The sequence below is a fragment of the Ambystoma mexicanum genome, chromosome 2p (genome assembly GCF_040938575.1).
Source record: "Ambystoma mexicanum isolate Mex_15411 chromosome 2p, UKY_AmexF1_1, whole genome shotgun sequence".
Taxonomy (NCBI): Eukaryota; Metazoa; Chordata; class Amphibia; order Caudata; family Ambystomatidae; genus Ambystoma; species Ambystoma mexicanum.
The window spans coordinates 810,919,706-810,939,127 of NC_090923.1; the positions used below are offsets into that span (position 1 = coordinate 810,919,706).

The window sequence follows — 19,422 nt, forward strand, 5'->3', positions numbered from 1 at the left end:
AACAAGTTTGCATGTCATTCCGAACAAACTGGTACCAACTCAAACTGGCGATGCCTCTTAATGTGTGGCAAACAAACAGTAATAAGTACGAGCATACAGAAAATTAAACAAAATTGTCCAATACTCATTCTTCCTCTACGAGCAATGAACAATTCGGCCACATGTTGGCAGCTTTTCTAGCCAACCAATGTATTATCATTTGGCAGCTGTGAAAAGATGCAATTACTTTACACACTCTCGCCAACATCCTGCAAGCGACTGGCCATCCAAGATGGTAATTAAAGTACAAATTGAATATTTAAAAGAAATGAAGAATTCTGCGGCAGATTCCTTTTGTGTTATAAGCTTCACATGTGCTGGTTTAATATTAATAACAATTGAAAAGCAGTGGCTTCGCCAATAAGTCTAAAACTGAATAATCAAGTGCATGACAGCAATTAAAGGCATGGTCTAGTAAAACATGGTACATAAAAAAAAAATACAAGCATTCTCTTTTTTAAAACTTCCTATGTAAAATTTTGAGCTATTCAAGCTCAAAATTCGCAAAAGCAAGCACATGGGCACATCCATTTTGTGAAATGGATGCCCTCCTGTGCTGGCTTTTGCGGCACTAATGAAGGAAAAGCCAGCCAGCTGTAGTAAACAAAAGCTACCGCTGGGTGGCTTTCCCTTCATTAGTGCTGTACACGGAGGACGGGGACCGGAGACCAGAGCAGGAAAGCTGCAGCTGAATCTCGGTAAGTGCTATTTATTTTTAAAAAAATAAGCACTAGCTGCGGTTTTTTTTCTACGTTTTCCGGGCTGGAGGAGCCCGGAAAACTTAGAAATAAAACCTCAGCTTTAAAAACGTTGTATTTATGTTTGCAGTTGCTTTTAAAGCGACCGCGAAAACATAAATACAACGTTATTGTGTTGGAAAACGCTGCGGTTTTTCTTTCCAAGTTTCTCAGGCTCCTCCGGCTCGGAGGAGCCTGAGAAACTCGGAAAGAAAAACCGCAGCGTTTTCCAACACAACCGCGTTGTGTTTCTGCCTGCTCTGGCTATCACTTTGGGTCTCCGGTGCTCCCAGGGGAGCACCGGAGACCCAAAGTGAAAGCCACAGCAGGCAGAAACACAACACGGTTGTGTTTACATGCCGCGTAGTGTTTCTGCCTACAGCTGATTTCCCATTTGAGCTCTCGGAGAGCCCCAAATGGGAAATGCTAAATGCTGCGTTGTTTCTGCCTGAATCTGCTTTGCCATGTGGGGCTCTCGGGCTCCCCGTGGGGAGCCCGAGAGCCCCACATGGGAAAGCAGATTCAGGCAGAAACAACGCGGTTGTTTTCCGCAATGCTGCGTTGTTTCTGCCTGAATCTGCTTTCCCATTTGGGGCTCTCGGGCTCCCCCCGGGGAGCCCGAGACCCCCAAAAGGGAAAGCAGATTCAGGCAGAAACAACGCGGTTGTTTTCCGCAATGCTGCGTTGTTTCTGCCTGAATCTGCTTTCCCATTTGGGGCTCCGAGCCGGAGGAGCCTGAGAAACTTGGAAAGTAAAACCGCAGCGTTTTCCAACACAATAACGTTGTATTTATGTTTGCGGTCGCTTTAAAAGCGACCGCAAACATAAATACAACGTTTTTGAAGCTGCGGTTTTATTTCTAGGTTTTCCGGGCTCTTCCAGCCCGGAAAACCTAGAAAAAAACCGCAGCTAGTGATTATTTAAAAAAAAAAAAAATAGCACTTACCGAGATTCAGCTGCAGCTTTCCTGCTCTGGTCTCCGGTCCCCGTCCTCCGCGTACAGCACTAATGAAGGGAAAGCCACCCAGCGGTAGCTTTTGTTTACTACAGCTGGCTGGCTTTTCCTTCATTAGTGCCGCAAAAGCAAAAGCCAGCACAGGAGGGCATCCATTTCACAAAATGGATGCGCCCATGTGCTTGCTTTTGCGAATTTTGAGCTTGAATAGCTCAAAATTTTACATAGGAAGTTTTAAAAAAGAGAATGCTTGTATTTTTTTTTTATGTTGCCTATCTATTTTTAAATACATTTTTTTACTAGACCATGCCTTTAAGAGCACAACAGCCAAAAATTGTTGAGAAGATCAAACTTTGGCAGAGGAGTGTCTTATGCAATAGAATTCAAAGCCAAGATCCAGCTGAAAGTGAATTAAATAGAGGATTTTAACACAGATTCACAATACCATACCTACCTTTGTGCTTACACAAGAAAGAACCATGGGGAACAAATAAGTAGGTCCTATATCCTCACTGACACATAACCTTGTGAAGAAGGTATAAAGAAAATGGCAGCCTTTCAAAATATTCAAGCAAAAAATGATGTTGCTGCAAGTTGTTTTGGTCCGTATACGGTATAGAGTTTGAGCACAGACAATGTCCCTACATGCCCAAACACATCAAATGTATAACTGAGGGAAATGTCCATGCAAAGCAATTTTCCCTGTAGATTTTACTCTTCTGTGGTCTCCAGATTGAGGCCCAGATGTCAAGTGGCATTGCATGGAAGCAATCCCTTCCCTAGCCACGTTTATTAATTTATCAAACAACAACTGTATAGACTTTTTAACACGTTTGTTGGAATAAGAGTCAATAACCAGCCCCTGTCCTGACCCATATCTAATAAAACGAATTACACATATATTGCCATTGTAATTTACTGAAAATAGCATTAAGCATGATCTTTTTCCCCGACAAGTGTCTGCCATTCGTAGAACCAGGTTTGTTTTGGATTTAACACAAACCATTATCAAGCAATTTGTTGCAACAAAGCTTCTTCAAATAGCAGGTTATCTTACCTTTTTGCTGCGGGGTTGAATGTCCATTATTGGAGAGATGGACAATGACGGCAGAAGCATCATTCCGTTCTCTACAGAGCATGTCCACAATTAAACAAGCGATTTATCTTCAGGCGACGCACCCTGAATGCACATGGTTCCCCCTGGGAAAGGCGCAGAAGAAAGTGAAAACTAGTGAAGCCAATGTGTAAAGCAAAACCACATGTTCTCATCATAATGTCAGAACTATAAGGTGGACAAATGTCAACCGTGTTAATGCTCTAAGTATAAACTCAAATTGACGACTATGCAAATTACAATCTGTAATTCATAATAATGTACAGAACAATAACCAAAAGTGTCCAATATTCACAACACATAATAGTCCGTCATGTTGGCACTTTTCCAGCCAACCCAATATTTCCTTATTGGGCAGTTGTGAAAAAAATGCACATTAATTAATGTATGCACCCTCGTCAACATCAAGAAAGCAGCTAACCTTGCAAGATGGTAATTAAAGTGCAAATTTACCCTTTACAAGTAATGCAGAACTTTACCAGACATGCATAGTTTAGTTATAAACTTCAAATATGTTTGATTCATTTACGATAAGTGACAATCAACCAACTGACAAAATACCATATGATTGAATAACCTGGCACAGACCATCCAGAGCCTGAAATATGATTAAAAACAATACACACGAAAAGGCCAAAATCTGGTAGTGGAGCTTCTAAACGCAGCCAAATAATTCTCAGTCCAAGGTGCAATTCATGGTGATGGTAGCAGAAGTTTATAAATACTGAATACCAACCATACGCCCACCTCCAGTCCCCATGCAAGATTAAAACAAATGGCTGCATCATCCCCAGCCATGACACTGACAAAAGACGGCCAAAGGAAAACAACATATTTTAAAAATATTCATGCAAAATAGGCTAGTTGCGAGTTCTCTTGCGAGTTCTCTCAGGATTGGGTGATAACGCATGTCAAAGGAGTGTGAAAACACGTCCGTCCATGACAAAAAACCCAAGAACTGTGGGGTTGAGGGACACTGCCACATACAGAAATTTTCCATCCCTGTACTTTTTTACTCTACAGTGGTCCCAAGAAATAAGCTGTAAAGTCAAGAGGCATTACATAGAAACAATAAAAGCCTCTCTTATCAATCACTTAAAGTGCAATTGTTTAGTGATCAAATAGTAGTTTGAATGCATTTCTAGCATGTGTTGAAGTTAGAGTAAATGCCCAGCCCCTTTCCTTATCCACATGTAGGAAAACTAACTACAGAATTCACACACATTTTCACTGTAGATTTTACTCTTCTGCCGTCTCCAGAAATAGAACCAAATGTCAAGAGGCATTGCATGGAAGCAATCCCTTCCCTAGCCACGTTCATTAATTTATCAAAATAACAACTTTATTGACTTTTTAACACTTTTGTTGTAATTAGAGTCAATAACCAGCCCCTGTCCTGACCCACATCTAAAAAAAACGAATTACACATATTTTTCCATTGTAGTTTACTAAGTGAAAATAGCATTAAGCATGATTTTTTTCCTAGATATACCGGCCGCCATTAGTAGAACCAGGTTGGGTTTTGATTTAAAACAAACCATTATCAAGCAATCTGTTTCAACAAAGCATCTTCAAATAGCAGGTTATCTTACCTTTTTGCTGCAGGGTGAAATGTCCATTGTTGGGAGAGATGGACAAAGACGGCAGAGGCATCATTCCGTTCTCTCCAGAGCACGTCCACAATTAAACAAGCAATTTATCTTCATTCGACACACCCTGAATGCACATGGTTCCCACTGGGAAAGAGGGAGAAGACAGTCAAAACTAGTAAAGCCAATTTGTAAAGCAAAACCACATGTACTCATCATAATGGTAGAAATATAAGGTGGACAAATATCAACCTTGTTAATGCTCTGAATTATAAACTCAAATTGACGACTAAGTAAGTAACAAGCTGTAATTCATTATAATGTACAGAACAATAACCAAAAGTGTCCAATATTCACAACACACAATAGTCCGTCATGTCGGCACCTTTTCCAGCCAACCCAATATATCCTTATTGGGCAGTTGTGAAAAAAATGCACATTATGTATGCACCCTCGTCAACATCAAGAAAGCGGCTAACTTTGCAAGATGGTAATTAAAGTGCAAATGTACCCTTTACAAGTAATGCAGAACTTTACCAGACATGCATTTTTTTAGTTATAAACTTCAAATATGTTTGATTCATTCTGATAAGTGAAAATCAACCAACTGACACAATAAAATATTATTAAATAATCTGGCACAGACCATCCAGAGCCTGAAATATGATTAGCAACAATACACACAAAAAAGGACAAAATCTGGTAGTGGAGCTTCTAAACGCAGCCAAATAATTCTCAGTCCAAGGGGCAATTTATGGTGATGGTAGCAGAAGTTTCAAAAAAGGTAGCAGGCGCTCCTCTCCAGAAAGAACATGGTATGATAACTTGTTCTGTGGTTTTTTCCCACTTTGAGATGAGTTTGCTGCCATCGCTTTTTGCTCACTGTACCTTTCACAGATGGGAAATATTCATTTGCATATCAGTTTTGTCAAGCCCACATGGGCAGTCCAGCACCGAAATGCTATGTCAATTCCCTTCTGAACAGGAGTACCAACAGTAACTCCATAGGCGTGTTTCAGCCTTGTTGGGCCTCATCAGTGAGGTGGAGCTGTGCCTCTCTGAGCACAGTTAGCAGGGAGTCCACGTCTGGTTTCCCCCAGGTAGCTCAGGGTGACCAACCCCAAGTTCCTTCCAAATATTTCAAAAAAGGTAGCAGGAGCTCCTCTTCAGAAAGAACATGGCATGATAACCTGTCCTGTGGTTTTTTCCCACTTTGAGATGAGAGTTTACTGCCATCACTTTTTGCTCACTGTTAAAAATACTGAATACCAACCCTATGCCCACCGGCCATCCCTATGCAAGAGAAAAACAAATGGCTCCAATATCCCCAGACATGACACTAATAAAAGAAGGGCGAAGGAAGATGGTGACTTTTAAAAATATTAATGCAAAATAGGCTAGTTGCAAGTTCTCTAGCGAGTTCTCTCGGCATTGGGTGATAACGCATGTCAAAGGAGTGTGAAAACAAGTCCGTCCATGACAAAAACTCAAGAACTGTGGGGTTGAGGGACACTACCACATACAGCAATTTTCCGTCCCTATACTTTTTACTCTACAGTGGTCCCAAGAAATAAGCTGTAAAGTCAAGAGGCATTACATAGAAACTATAAAAGCCTCTCTTATCAATCACTTAAAGTGCAAATGTTTAGTCACCAAATAGTAGTTTGAATGCATTTCTAGCATGTGTTGAAGTTAGAGTAAAGGCCCAGCCCCTTTCCTTACCCACATGTAGGAATACTAACTACACAATTCACACACATTTTGGTATATGTCTAATCTAATTGCCATTAAGCCTGAACTTTGAGACATGAGGCCATCACTGATATATATTTCAAATCAAATTACTTCGGATATTTGAAACTCCAGTCATTATCCAGCAAACAGTTTCTACAAGAACAGCTAAACGTAAGGTATAATCTCACCATTTTGTTGCAGCGATATACGTCCACCACAGAGAGTTCTACAATGCTGACTACATGTTCTCTTCAGCAGAGGCGCACTGGATACAAATGGTTGCCACTAGGAGAGTCGAGAAGACAGTACAAACCGGTGAAGGCGAGATGTAAAGCAGCAACACTTTAACTTGCAAAACTCTGATCATAAAGTAGTTCGAAATTTAAGGTGGAAACAATGATTGCGACATGGTCGGGATTATCAAAACAACCAGTTGCATGTCATTCCGAACAAACTGATACAAACTCAAACTGGCGATGCCTCTTAATGTGTGGCAAACAAACAGTAAGAAGTACGAGCATACAGAAAATTAAACAAAATTGTCCAATACTCATTCTTCCTCTACGACCAATGAACAATTCGGCCACATGTTGGCAGCTTTTCTAGCCAACCAATATATTATCATTGGGCAGCTGTGAAAAGATGCACATTACTTTACGCACCCTCGTCAACCTCCTTCAAGCGACTGGCCACCCAAGATGGTAATTAAAGTGCAAATTGAATATTTAAAAGTAATGAAGAATTCTGCGACAGATTCCTTTTGTGTTATAAGCTTCACATGTGCTGGTTTAATATTAATAACAATTGAAAAGCAGTGGCTTCTCCAGAAAATCTAAAACGTTATAATCAGGTGTGTGACAGCAATTAAGAGCACAACAGCCACAAATTGTTGAGAAGATCAAACTTTGGCAGAGGAGTGTCTTATGCAATTGAATTCACAGCCAAGATCCAGATGAAAGTGAATTAAATAGAGGATTTTAACACAGATTCACAATACCTTACCTAACTTTGTGCCTGCACAAGAAAGAACCATGGGGAACAAATAAGTGGGTCCTATATCCTCACTGACACATCACCTTGTTAAGAAGGTATAAGAAAAATGACAGCCTTTCAAAATATTCAAGCAAACAACGTTGCTGCAAGTTTCCAAGTTGTTTTGGTCTGTATACAAATACAGAGTTTGAGCAGAGACAAAGGGCCTCATTACAATAGTGGCGGTCCGGAAAAAACAACGGCGCTGGTAAGCCTACCGGCACTGTTGTTTCCGGACCGGCACACTACAATTCTGCGTGCGGGTACCGTCCAGCCCGCCAGGGTCAGATCTGCCGGGCGGGGCGGCACCCGTTTGCAGAGTTTTCACGGAAGGACTGGCACCGTTGTTAACGGTGCCGGTGCTCCTGTGTCCCCATCAGATTCCAGGAGAATGGGGACTAACAAAATTAGTGGCGCCTGACTTCCGGCCACTGGACTCGGAATAGCCCGGTGGCACTGGGAAGTCAGGCGCTGGTAATTATTTTCGGGTCCAGCCGCAACCCGCCAGTTTTACCGGCAGGGTTACCGCCAGACAGCTAATGGGCCACATTATAAGTTTGCCGGTCCAGCAACAACTGTACCGGTAAGCTACCGGTACTATTGTTACCGGACCGGCAAACTACGAGTTCTAACCTGGCGGGCGTACCGCCACCCGCGAGCAGAGCATATCGGATGCACCGGCACCATTCAGAATGGTGCTGGTGCATCCGACCTCCCCATTCCCATTTGAGCCCTATCGGGCTCAAATGGGAATGGGAACCAATTTATTCCGCCACCTGCAAATGGGCAATTACTGGGTCCGGCAAGGCGGAATGATCCGGTAATTTCCCATTTGCGGGCGCTGGAAAAAGAATTATACCGGCACCCCTACCGCCAGTATCGTAATGTGGCCCAATGTCTCTACATGCCCAAATACATGAAATATATGACTGAGTGAAATTTACAGGCAAAGCAATTTTCCCTGTACATTTTACTCTTCTGCAGTCTCCAGGATGAGGCCCATATGTCAAGTGGCACTGCATAGAAGCAATCCTTTCCCTAGCCACGTTCATTGATACATTAATGGCAATGCAATTTTCCCTGTACATTTTACTCTTCTGCAGTCTGCAGAATGAGGCCCATATGTCAAGTGGCATTGCTTAGAAGCAATCCCTTCCCTAGCCACGTTCATCGATACATTAATGGCAATGCAATTTTCCCGGTACATTTTACTCTTCTGCAGAATGAGGCCCATATGTCAAGTGGCACTGCATGGAAGCAATCCCTTCCCTAGCCACGTTCATTGATACATTTATGGCAATGCAATTTTCCCTGTACATTTGACTCATCTGCAGAATGAGGCCCTTATGTCAAGTGGCATTGGATGGAAGCAATCCCTTCCCTAGCGACGTTCATTGATACATTAATGGTAATGCAATTTTCCCGGTACATTTCACACTACTGCAGTCTCCAGGATGAGGCCCAGATGTCAGGAGGCATTGCATGGAAACAATTCCTTCCAACAATTGAATATTTCAAAGTAATGCAGAATTCTGCGGCAGATTCCTTTTGTGTTATAAGCTTCACATGTGCAGGTTTAATATTAACAACAATTGAAAAGCAATGGCTTCTCCAGAAAACCTAAAACTGAATAATCAGGAATATAACAACAATTAAGAACACAACAGCCAAAAATGTTTGAGAAGATCAAACTGTGGCAGAGAAGTGTCTTATGCAATCGAATTCACAGCCAAGATACAGCTTATGGTGAATTAAATAGAGGTTTATAACATAGAATCACAATATCATACCTACATTTATGTCTACACAAGAAAGAACCATGGGGAACAAATAAGTGGGTCCAATGTCCTCATCGACACATTACTTTGTGAAGAAGGTAGAAGAAAAATGGCAGCCTTTCTAAATATTCAAGCAAAACAAAAAGTTTCTGCACATTTTGTCTGTGTCTGTGCTTATACAAGTACAGAGTTTGAGCAGAGACAATTGGGAACTCATTACAAGTCCAGCGGTAACCCACCGTTGCTACCAGCGGGTTGCCGCCGGATTCTAACACCGTTTCCGCCGCGTGCGATCCCGGTGCCACCAGGACATTACAAGTCCCGGCAGCCCGGGTATCAGGCAGTGGAAAATGTTAGTCCCCAATTCCCATTGAGTCCTGCAGGACTCAACGGGAATGGGGCCTTGGAAGCACTGGCACCATTAGTAACAGTGGCGGTGCTTCCATGACAACTGTGCCTAACAGGGTCATTGTGCCCGGCAGATCAGACCTGCTGTGCGCAACCGCGCCAGCAGGCACAGTTGCAGTCTGTCGGTCCGGAAAGGATGCTGTTATGTTACTACCGGCACCCTGAGTGACGGACCAACAGACTTGTAATGAGGCCCCAGGTCCCTAAATGCCCAAATACATGAAATGTATGACTGAGTGAAATTTCCAGGCAAAGCAATTATCCCTGTATATTTTATTCTTCTGCAGTCTCCAGAATTAGACCCAAATGTCAAGAGGCATTGCATGGAAGCAATCCCTTCCCTAGCCACGTAAATTAATTTCTCAAATAACAACTGTATTGACTTTTTAACACTTATGTTGGAATTGGAGTCAATAACCAGCCCCTGTCCTGACCCACATCTAAAAAAAACGAATTATACATATATTTCCATTGTAATTTACTAAGTGAAAATAGCATTAAGCATGATTTTTTTCCTACATAAAGTGGCCGCCATTAGTAGAACCAGGATGGGTTTTGATTTAACACAAACCATTATCAAGCAATCTGTTTCAACAAAGCATCTTCAAATAGCAGGTTATCTTACCTGTTTGCTGCAGGGTGAAATGTCCATTGTTGGAGAGATGCACAATGATGGCAGAGGCATCATTCCGTTCTCTACAGAGGACGTCCAAAATTAAACAAGCGATTTATCTTCAGTCGACGCACCCTGAATGCACATGGGTCCCACTGGCAAAGGGGCAGAAGACAGTCAAAACTAGTAAAGCCAATGTGTAAAGCAAAACCACATGTACCCATCATAATGTTAGAAATATAAAGTGGACAAATATCAACCCTGTTAATGCTCTGAATTATAAACTCAAATTGACGACTAAGTAAGTAACAATCTGTAATTCATTATAATGTACAGAACAATAACCAAAAGTGTCCAATATTCACAACACACAATAGTCCGTCATGTCGGCACCTTTTCCAGCCAACCCAATATATCCTTATTGGGCAGTTGTGAAAAAATGCACATTATGTATGCACCCTCGTCAACATCAAGAAAGCAGCTAACTTTGCAAGATGGTAATTAAAGTGCAAATGTACCCTTTACAAGTAATGCAGAACTTTACCAGACATGCATTTTTTTAGTTATAAACTTCAAATATGTTTGATTCATTCTGATAAGTGAAAATCAACCAAGTGACACAATAAAATATTATTAAATAATCTGGCACAGACCATCCAGAGCCTGAAATATGATTAGCAACAATACACACAAAAAAGGCCAAAATCTGGTAGTGGAGCTTCTAAACACAGCCAAATATTTCTCAGTCCAAGGGGCAATTTATGGTGATGGTAACAGAAGTTTCAAAAAAGGTAGCAGGCGCTCCTCTCCAGAGAGAACATGGTATGATAACTTGTTCTGTGGTTTTTTCCCACTTTGAGATGAGAGTTTGCTGCCATCGCTTTTTGCTCACTGTACCTTTCACAGATGGGAAATATTCATTTGCATATCAGTTTTGTCAAGCCCACATGGGCAGTCCAGCACCGAAATGCTATGGCAATTCCCTTCTGAACAAGAGTACCAACAGTAACCCCATACACGTGTTTCAGCCTTGTTGGGCCTCATCAGTGAGGTGGAGCTGTGCCTCTCTGAGCATAGCGAGCAGGGAGTCCACGTCTGGTTTCCCCCAGGTAGCTCAGGGTGAACAACCCCAAGTTCCTTGCAAATATTTCAAAAAAGGTAGCAGGCACTCCCCTCCAGAAAGAAGATGGCATGATAACCTGTTCTGTGGTTTTTTCCCACTTTGAGATGAGAGTTTGCTGCCATCACTTTTTGCTCACTGTTATAAATACTGAATACCAACCCTATGCCCACTGGCCATCCCTATGCGAGAGAAAAACAAATGGCTCCATCATCCCCAGCCATGACACTAATAAAAGAAGGGGCGAAGGAAGATGGTGTCTTTTAAAAATATTCAGGCAAAATAGGCTAGTTGCAAGTTGAGTTCCCTTGCGAGTTCTCTCTGCATTGGGTGATAAGGCATGTCAAAGGAGTGTGAAAACACGTCCGTCCATAACAAAAACCCAAGAACTGTGGGGTTGAGGGACACTGCCACATACAGCAATTTTCCGTCCCTGTACTTTTTACTCTACAGTGGTCCCAAGAAATAAGCTATAAAGTCGAGACGCATTACTTAGAAACAATAAAAGCCTCTCTTATCAATCACTTAAATTGCAAAATGTTTAGTCACCAAATAGTAGTTTGAATGCATTTCTAGCATGTGTTGGAGTTAGAATAAATGCCCAGCCCCTTTCCTTATCCACATGTAGGAAAACTAACTACACAATTCACACACATTTTGGTATATGTCTAATCTAATTGCCATTTAGCCTGAACTTTGAGACATGAGGCCATCAATGATATATATTTCAAATCAAATTACTACGGATATTTGAAACTCCAGTCATTATCCAGCAAACTGTTTCAACAAGAACAGCTAAACGTAAGGTATAATCTCACCATTTTGTTGCAGCGATATACGTCCACCACAGAGAGATCTACAATGCTGACTACATGTTCTTTTCAGCAGAGGCCCGCTGGATACAAATGGTTCCCACTAGGAGAGTCGAGAAGACAGTAGAAACTGGTGAAGGCGAGATGTAAAGCAGCAACACTTTAACTTGCAAAACTCTGATCATAAAGTAGTTCAAAATATAAGGTGGAAACAATGATTGCGACATGGTCGGGATTATCAAAACAACAAGTTGCATGTCATTCCGAACAAACTGGTGCCAACTCAAACTGGCGATGCCTCTTAATGTGTGGCAAACAAACAGTAATAAGTACGAGCATACAGAAAATTAAACAAAATTGTCCAATACTCATTCTTCCTCTACGAGCAATGAACAATTTGGCCACATGTTGGCAGCTTTTCTAGCCAACCAATGTATTATCATTTGGCAGCTGTGAAAAGATGCAATTACTTTACACACTCTCGCCAACATCCTGCAAGCGACTGGCCATCCAAGATGGTAATTAAAGTACAAATTGAATATTTAAAAGAAATGAAGAATTCTGCGGCAGATTCCTTTTGTGTTATAAGCTTCACATGTGCTGGTTTAATATTAATAACAATTGAAAAGCAGTGGCTTCGCCAATAAATCTAAAACTGAATAATCAAGTGCATGACAGCAATTAAAGGCATGGTCTAGTAAAACATGTTACATAAAAAAAAAATACTAGCATTCTCTTTTTTAAAACTTCCTATGTAAAATTTTGAGCTATTCAAGCTCAAAATTCGCAAAAGCAAGCACATGGGCACATCCATTTTGTGAAATGGATGCCCTCCTGTGCTGGCTTTTGCGGCACTAATGAAGGAAAAGCCAGCCAGCTGTAGTAAACAAAAGCTACCGCTGGGTGGCTTTCCCTTCATTAGTGCTGTACACGGAGGACGGGGACCGGAGACCAGAGCAGGAAAGCTGCAGCTGAATCTCGGTAAGTGCTATTTATTTTTAAAAAAATAAGCACTAGCTGCGGTTTTTTTTCTACGTTTTCCGGGCTGGAGGAGCCCGGAAAACTTAGAAATAAAACCTCAGCTTTAAAAACGTTGTATTTATGTTTGCAGTTGCTTTTAAAGCGACCGCGAAAACATAAATACAACGTTATTGTGTTGGAAAACGCTGCGGTTTTTCTTTCCAAGTTTCCCGTGGGGAGCCCGAGAGCCCCACATGGGAAAGCAGATTCAGGCAGAAACAACGCGGTTGTTTTCCGCAATGCTGCGTTGTTTCTGCCTGAATCTGCTTTCCCATTTGGGGCTCCGAGCCGGAGGAGCCTGAGAAACTTGGAAAGAAAAACCGCAGCGTTTTCCAACACAATAACGTTGTATTTATGTTTGTGGTCGCTTTAAAAGCGACCGCAAACATAAATACAACGTTTTTAAAGCTGCGGTTTTGCCCGGAAAACCTAGAAAAAAAAACGCAGCTAGTGATTATTTAAAAAAAAAAAAAATAGCACTTACCGAGATTCAGCTGCAGCTTTCCTGCTCTGGTCTCCGATCCCCGTCCTCCGCGTACAGCACTAATGAAGGGAAAGCCACCCAGCGGTAGCTTTTGTTTACTACAGCTGGCTGGCTTTTCCTTCATTAGTGCCGCAAAAGCAAAAGCCAGCACAGGAGGGCATCCATTTCACAAAATGGATGCGCCCATGTGCTTGCTTTTGCGAATTTTGAGCTTGAATAGCTCAAAATTTTACATAGGAAGTTTTAAAAAAGAGAATGCTAGTATTTTTTTTTTATGTTGCCTATCTATTTTTTAAATACATTTTTTTACTAGACCATGCCTTTAAGAGCACAACAGCCAAAGATTGTTGAGAAGATCAAACTTTGGCAGAGGAGTGTCTTATGCAATAGAATTCAAAGCCAAGATCCAGCTGAAAGTGAATTAAATAGAGGATTTTAACACAGATTCACAATACCATACCTACCTTTGTGCTTACACAAGAAAGAACCATGGGGAACAAATAAGTAGGTCCTATATCCTCACTGACACATAACCTTGTGAAGAAGGTATAAAGAAAATGGCAGCCTTTCAAAATATTCAAGCAAAAAATGATGTTGCTGCAAGTTGTTTTGGTCCGTATACGGTATAGAGTTTGAGCACAGACAATGTCCCTACATGCCCAAACACATCAAATGTATAACTGAGGGAAATGTCCATGCAAAGCAATTTTCCCTGTAGATTTTACTCTTCTGTGGTCTCCAGAATGAGGCCCAGATGTCAAGTGGCATTGCATGGAAGCAATCCCTTCCCTAGCCACGTTTATTAATTTATCAAACAACAACTGTATAGACTTTTTAACACGTTTGTTGGAATAAGAGTCAATAACCAGCCCCTGTCCTGACCCATATCTAATAAAACGAATTACACATATATTGCCATTGTAATTTACTGAAAATAGCATTAAGCATGATCTTTTTCCCCGATAAGTGTCTGCCATTCGTAGAACCAGGTTTGGTTTGGATTTAACACAAACCATTATCAAGCAATTTGTTGCAACAAAGCTTCTTCAAATAGCAGGTTATCTTACCTTTTTGCTGCGGGGTTGAATGTCCATTATTGGAGAGATGGACAATGACGGCAGAAGCATCATTCCGTTCTCTACAGAGCATGTCCACAATTAAACAAGCGATTTATCTTCAGGCGACGCACCCTGAATGCACATGGTTCCCCAAGGGAAAGGCGCAGAAGAAAGTGAAAACTAGTGAAGCCAATGTGTAAAGCAAAACCACATGTTCTCATCATAATGTCAGAACTATAAGGTGGACAAATTTCAACCGTGTTAATGCTCTAAGTATAAACTCAAATTGACGACTATGCAAATTACAATCTGTAATTCATAATAATGTACAGAACAATAACCAAAAGTGTCCAATATTCACAACACATAATAGTCCGTCATGTTGGCACTTTTCCAGCCAACCCAATATTTCCTTATTGGGCAGTTGTGAAAAAAATGCACATTAATTAATGTATGCACCCTCGTCAACATCAAGAAAGCAGCTAACCTTGCAAGATGGTAATTAAAGTGCAAATTTACCCTTTACAAGTAATGCAGAACTTTACCAGACATGCATAGTTTAGTTATAAACTTCAAATATGTTTGATTCATTTACGATAAGTGACAATCAACCAACTGACAAAATACCATATGATTGAATAACCTGGCACAGACCATCCAGAGCCTGAAATATGATTAAAAACAATACACACGAAAAGGCCAAAATCTGGTAGTAGAGCTTCTAAACGCAGCCAAATAATTCTCAGTCCAAGGTGCAATTCATGGTGATGGTAGCAGAAGTTTATAAATACTGAATACCAACCATACGCCCACCTCCAGTCCCCATGCAAGATTAAAACAAATGGCTGCATCATCCCCAGCCATGACACTGACAAAAGACGGCCGAAGGAAAACAACATATTTTAAAAATATTCATACAAAATAGGCTAGTTGCGAGTTCTCTTGCGAGTTCTCTCAGGATTGGGTGATAACGCATGTCAAAGGAGTGTGAAAACACGTCCGTCCATGACAAAAACCCAAGAACTGTGGGGTTGAGGGACACTGCCACATACAGCAATTTTCCATCCCTGTACTTTTTTACTCTACAGTGGTCCCAAGAAATAAGCTGTAAAGTCAAGAGGCATTACATAGAAACAATAAAAGCCTCTCTTATCAATCACTTAAAGTGCAAATGTTTAGTGATCAAATAGTAGTTTGAATGCATTTCTAGCATGTGTTGAAGTTAGAGTAAATGCCCAGCCCCTTTCCTTATCCACATGTAGGAAAACTAACTACAGAATTCACACACATTTTCACTGTAGATTTTACTCTTCTGCCGTCTCCAGAAATAGAACCAAATGTCAAGAGGCATTGCATGGAAGCAATCCCTTCCCTAGCCACGTTCATTAATTTATCAAAATAACAACTTTATTGACTTTTTAACACTTTTGTTGTAATTAGAGTCAATAACCAGCCCCTGTCCTGACCCACATCTAAAAAAAACGAATTACACATATTTTTCCATTGTAATTTACTAAGTGAAAATAGCATTAAGCATGATTTTTTTCCTAGATATACCGGCCGCCATTAGTAGAACCAGGTTGGGTTTTGATTTAAAACAAACCATTATCAAGCAATCTGTTTCAACAAAGCATCTTCAAATAGCAGGTTATCTTACCTTTTTGCTGCAGGGTGAAATGTCCATTGTTGGGAGAGATTGACAAAGACAGCAGAGGCATCATTCCGTTCTCTACAGAGCACGTCCACAATTAAACAAGCAATTTATCTTCATTCGACACACCCTGAATGCACATGGTTCCCACTGGGAAAGAGGCAGAAGACAGTCAAAACTAGTAAAGCCAATTTGTAAAGCAAAACCACATGTACTCATCCTAATGGTAGAAATATAAGGTGGACAAATATCAACCTTGTTAATGCTCTGAATTATAAACTCAAATTGACGACTAAGTAAGTAACAAGCTGTAATTCATTATAATGTACAGAACAATAACCAAAAGTGTCCAATATTCACAACACACAATAGTCCGTCATGTCGGCACCTTTTCCAGCCAACCCAATATATCCTTATTGGGCAGTTGTGAAAAAAATGCACATTATGTATGCACCCTTGTCAACATCAAGAAAGCGGCTAACTTTGCAAGATGGTAATTAAAGTGCAAATGTACCCTTTACAAGTAATGCAGAACTTTACCAGACATGCATTTTTTTAGTTATAAACTTCAAATATGTTTGATTCATTCTGATAAGTGAAAATCAACCAACTGACACAATAAAATATTATTAAATAATCTGGCACAGACCATCCAGAGCCTGAAATATGATTAGCAACAATACACACAAAAAAGGACAAAATCTGGTAGTGGAGCTTCTAAACGCAGCCAAATAATTCTCAGTCCAAGGGGCAATTTATGGTGATGGTAACGGAAGTTTCAAAAAAGGTAGCAGGCGCTCCTCTCCAGAGAGAACATGGTATGATAACTTGTTCTGTGGTTTTTTCCCACTTTGAGATGAGAGTTTGCTGCCATCGCTTTTTGCTCACTGTACCTTTCACAGATGGGAAATATTCATTTGCATATCAGTTTTGTCAAGCCCACATGGGCAGTCCAGCACCGAAATGCTATGGCAATTCCCTTCTGAACAAGAGTACCAACAGTAACCCCATACACGTGTTTCAGCCTTGTTGGGCCTCATCAGTGAGGTGGAGCTGTGCCTCTCTGAGCATAGCGAGCAGGGAGTCCACGTCTAGTTTCCCCCAGGTAGCTCAGGGTGAACAACCCCAAGTTCCTTGCAAATATTTCAAAAAAGGTAGCAGGCACTCCCCTCCAGAAAGAAGATGGCATGATAACCTGTTCTGTGGTTTTTTCCCACTTTGAGATGAGAGTTTGCTGCCATCACTTTTTGCTCACTGTTATAAATACTGAATACCAACCCTATGCCCACTGGCCATCCCTATGCGAGAGAAAAACAAATGGCTCCATCATCCCCAGCCATGACACTAATAAAAGAAGGGGCGAAGGAAGATGGTGTCTTTTAAAAATATTCAGGCAAAATAGGCTAGTTGCAAGTTGAGTTCCCTTGCGAGTTCTCTCTGCATTGGGTGATAAGGCATGTCAAAGGAGTGTGAAAACACGTCCGTCCATAACAAAAACCCAAGAACTGTGGGGTTGAGGGACACTGCCACATACAGCAATTTTCCGTCCCTGTACTTTTTACTCTACAGTGGTCCCAAGAAATAAGCTATAAAGTCGAGACGCATTACTTAGAAACAATAAAAGCCTCTCTTATCAATCACTTAAATTGCAAAATGTTTAGTCACCAAATAGTAGTTTGAATGCATTTCTAGCATGTGTTGGAGTTAGAATAAATGCCCAGCCCCTTTCCTTATCCACATGTAGGAAAACTAACTACACAATTCACACACATTTTGGTATATGTCTAATCTAATTGCCATTAAGCCTGAACTTTGAGACATGAGGCCATCAATGATATATATTTCAAATCAAATTACTACGGATATTTGAAACTTCAGTCATTATCCAGCAAACTGTTTCAACAAGAACAGCTAAACGTAAGGTATAATCTCACCATTTTGTTGCAGCGATATACGTCCACCACAGAGAGATCTACAATGCTGACTACATGTTCTTTTCAGCAGAGGCCCGCTGGATACAAATGGTTCCCACTAGGAGAGTCGAGAAGACAGTAGAAACCGGTGAAGGCGAGATGTAAAGCAGCAACACTTTAACTTGCAAAACTCTGATCATAAAGTAGTTCGAAATATAAGGTGGAAACAATGATTTCGACATGGTCGGGATTATCAAAACAACAAGTTGCATGTCATTCCGAACAAACTGGTACCAACTCAAACTGGCGATGCCTCTTAATGTGTGGCAAACAAACAGTAATAAGTACGAGCATACAGACAATTAAACAAAATTGTCCAATACTCATTCTTCCTCTACGAGCAATGAACAATTCGGCCACATGTTGGCAGCTTTTCTAGCCAACCAATGTATTATCATTTGGCAGCTGTGAAAAGATGCAATTACTTTACACACTCTCGCCAACATCCTGCAAGCGACTGGCCATCCAAGATGGTAATTAAAGTACAAATTGAATATTTAAAAGAAATGAAGAATTATGCGGCAGATTCCTTTTGTGTTATAAGCTTCACATGTGTTGGTTTAATATTAATAACAATTGAAAAGCAGTGGCTTCGCCAATAAATCTAAAACTGAATAATCAAGTGCATGACAGCAATTAAAGGCATGGTCTAGTAAAACATTTTACATAAAAAAAAAATACTAGCATTCTCTTTTTTAAAACTTCCTATGTAAAATTTTGAGCTATTCAAGCTGAAAATTCGCAAAAGCAAGCACATGGGCACATCCATTTTGTGAAATGGATGCCCTCCTGTGCTGGCTTTTGCGGCACTAATGAAGGAAAAGCCAGCCAGCTGTAGTAAACAAAAGCTACCGCTGGGTGGCTTTCCCTTCATTAGTGCTGTACACGGAGGACGGGGACCGGAGACCAGAGCAGGAAAGCTGCAGCTGAATCTCGGTAAGTGCTATTTATTTTTAAAAAAATAAGCACTAGCTGCGGTTTTTTTTCTACGTTTTCCGGGCTGGAGGAGCCCGGAAAACTTAGAAATAAAACCTCAGCTTTAAAAACGTTGTATTTATGTTTGCAGTTGCTTTTAAAGCGACCGCGAAAACATAAATACAACGTTATTGTGTTGGAAAACGCTGCGGTTTTTCTTTCCAAGTTTCTCAGGCTCCTCCGGCTCGGAGGAGCCTGAGAAACTCGGAAAGAAAAACCGCAGCGTTTTCCAACACAACCGCGTTGTGTTTCTGCCTGCTCTGGCTATCACTTTGGGAGACCCAAAGTGAAAGCCACAGCAGGCAGAAACACAACGCGGTTGTGTTTACA

The 19,422-nt window shown here is 41.0% G+C and overlaps 1 long non-coding RNA gene across 9 annotated transcripts in view; it reads right to left on the bottom strand.

The window, feature by feature from the left end:
* Positions 1-19,422, bottom strand: part of LOC138566816 (uncharacterized) — a 355,734-nt gene that overhangs the window by 119,211 nt on the left and 217,101 nt on the right. For 6 of the 9 annotated variants that reach the window (XR_011302020.1, XR_011302023.1, XR_011302022.1 and 3 more), the window contains exons 7-14: positions 18,079-18,175; positions 16,151-16,294; positions 14,503-14,625; positions 11,938-12,034; positions 10,012-10,154; positions 6,357-6,453; positions 4,438-4,581; positions 2,789-2,931 (exon numbers count right to left, since the gene is read on the bottom strand). This is a non-coding gene — a long non-coding RNA (uncharacterized lncRNA). The remainder of the gene's footprint in view (positions 1-2,788; positions 2,932-4,437; positions 4,582-6,356; positions 6,454-10,011; positions 10,155-11,937; positions 12,035-14,502; positions 14,626-16,150; positions 16,295-18,078; positions 18,176-19,422) is intronic. The other 3 variants (XR_011302019.1, XR_011302021.1, XR_011302025.1) reach the window with 3 other exon arrangements.